At 62.4% G+C, this 2,500-nt stretch overlaps 1 non-coding gene across 1 annotated transcript in view; it reads left to right on the top strand.

Annotated features, from left to right (window-relative positions):
- Nucleotides 1–1,077: 1,077 nt before the first annotated feature.
- LOC136441032 (small subunit ribosomal RNA) overlaps nucleotides 1,078–2,500 on the top strand; it is a 1,816-nt gene continuing 393 nt past the window's right edge. Inside the window, exon 1 of the ribosomal RNA XR_010756753.1 lies at nucleotides 1,078–2,500. This exon is cut by the window's right edge and continues 393 nt beyond it. This is a non-coding gene — a ribosomal RNA (small subunit ribosomal RNA).

The following is a 2,500-nucleotide window of genomic DNA, read 5'->3' as shown; positions in this document are numbered from 1 at the left end:
CGGCGGCTGGGGGCCAGCGGGTCCGGGAGGGTGCGGACGGGGCCGGCGCGGCACGGGCCAGACCCCTGCGTGGAGAAAAGACGGGGTCGTCCGGTGACTTTGCCCCGTCGGCCGGCTCCATCGGACTTGGCACCGGGCGCCTGGGCGGGTGTCGGCGGGGGGAGTGAGCGCCCCGCCCCGCCCGACTCCGACCGCCCCGGAGGGCGCCCCGGGCCCGCCGGGCGAGCGAGCAGGGTCCGTCCGGTGTGGGGCGGGGCCCGGGGAGGCGGGGGTGGAGCGGGCGGCCGAGCAACGGGGTCGACCGGGACGGGTCTCCCCCGGCCGGCGGGGCCGGTCTCCCGTTGCCCCCGAAGCCTACCCCGTGGCCGACTTGCGGTGGTTTTTCAAAAAAGTGCTCTGTAGGGTGTCTGACCATGTCGTGGGTCGCTCAACCTACCTTGAGAGAGTGGTCGTTTTTTGACTAGCTCGGGAATCGACGGCGAGCAATCGCACACTCTCTCGCCAGTCGTTTTGCTACCCCGCCGACCAGGCTGCCACTCCCCGCGAGGGCAGCCGGAGGTCGACAACCGGCTTGGAAGGCGCCCGCTCCTCCGCTCCTGCGGGCGAGGACGGGCGTGCCGACGGGCGTCCGGAACCAGCGCCGGGGCAGGCCCTCCGCGGAGGGCAGCCCGGGTCCCGCCGCTGCGGCGGCGGACCCAACGGCGACGGCTCGCCCCTTCCGTCTGCGTGCGAGTACGCCTTGCGGACTCGGCGGTTCGAGACCCGGCCGTCCGCCTTGCCGGCGGACGCGTCCGGTCGTGAGAGTGCGGGACCGTTCCTGACGGGACGGCTCGGGCGTTGAAGGGAAGCAACGGTCAGGTGTGGCCGGGAGTTCTGCGCTCAGGCTCCCGAGGGTTCGCGGCCATCTCCACGGCGCGTTCCCACCTCACGGCAGCGACGGACTCGGCGGCGCTCGGCGCTCCGGTCGAGCGGGACCGTGTGGCGGCGGCGGCAGTTGCGGGTCTTCCCGCGCTGCCCCGCGGCCGCGGCGGTCCTCTCCCGGCGGCGACCGCTCTTTCGCCGCCTCGGCGTCCTCGCTACCTGGTTGATCCTGCCAGTAGTCATATGCTTGTCTCAAAGATTAAGCCATGCACGTGCAAGTTTAAACTGTCCCAGTGAAACTGCGAATGGCTCATTAAATCAGTTATGGTTCCTTTGATCGTCACATCCTACATGGATAACTGTGGTAATTCTAGAGCTAATACATGCGGAAGAAGCGCCGACCTCACGGTCTGGCGTGCATTTATCAGACCAAGACCGACCCGGGGTTCGCCCCGGTCCCTTTGGTGACTCTGGATAACCCAGCCGATCGCACGGTCTTCGCACCGGCGACAGATCATTCGAATGTCTGCCCTATCAACTTTCGATGGTAGGTTCTGTGCCTACCATGGTGGCAACGGGTGACGGGGAATCAGGGTTCGGTTCCGGAGAGGGAGCCTGAGAAACGGCTACCACATCCAAGGAAGGCAGCAGGCGCGCAAATTACCCACTCCCGACTCGGGGAGGTAGTGACGAAAAATAACAATACGGGACTCTTTCGAGGCCCCGTAATTGGAATGGGTACACTTTAAATCCTTTAACGAGGATCTATTGGAGGGCAAGTCTGGTGCCAGCAGCCGCGGTAATTCCAGCTCCAATAGCGTATATTAAAGTTGTTGCGGTTAAAAAGCTCGTAGTTGGATCTTGGGACCGGGCTTGCGGTCCGCCGCGAGGCGTGTCACTGCTCGTCCCGGCCCTCCCCGCCGGATTCTCCTTGGTGCTCTTAACTGAGTGCCTCGGGGTGCCGGAGCGTTTACTTTGAAAAAATTAGAGTGTTCAAAGCAGGCCTGGCGCCTGAATAGTGGTGCATGGAATAATGGAATAGGACCTCGGTTCTATTTCGTTGGTTTTCGGAACGTGAGGTAATGATCAAGAGGGACGGACGGGGGCATTCGTATTGCGGCGGGAGAGGTGAAATTCTTGGATCGCCGCAAGACGAACCACTGCGAAAGCATTTGCCAAGAATGTTTTCATTGATCAAGAACGAAAGTTGTGGGCGCGAAGGCGATCAGATACCGCCCTAGTCACAACCATAAACGATGCCAACCAGCGATCCGCCGGCGTTACTTCGATGACCCGATGGGCAGCTCCCGGGAAACCTGAGTTTTCGGGTTCCGGGGGAAGTATGGTTGCAAAGCTGGAACTTAAAGGAATTGACGGAAGGGCACCACCAGGAGTGGAGCCTGCGGCTTAATTTGACTCAACACGGGGAAACTCACCCGGCCCGGACACAGTAAGGATTGACAGATTGAGAGCTCTTTCTTGATTCTGTGGGTGGTGGTGCATGGCCGTTCTTAGTTGGTGGAGCGATTTGTCTGGCTAATCCCGATAACGAACGAGACTCTGGCATGCTAACTAGTTCGGCGATCCCGCGCGATCGGCCGCAACTTCTTAGAGGGACAGCCGGCAGTAAGCCGGACGA

The sequence above is a fragment of the Branchiostoma lanceolatum genome, chromosome 8 (genome assembly GCF_035083965.1).
Source record: "Branchiostoma lanceolatum isolate klBraLanc5 chromosome 8, klBraLanc5.hap2, whole genome shotgun sequence".
NCBI lineage: Eukaryota > Metazoa > Chordata > Leptocardii > Amphioxiformes > Branchiostomatidae > Branchiostoma > Branchiostoma lanceolatum.
Note: the sequence above shows the minus strand (reverse complement) of the source record. Positions and strands in the feature narration are given on the sequence as shown.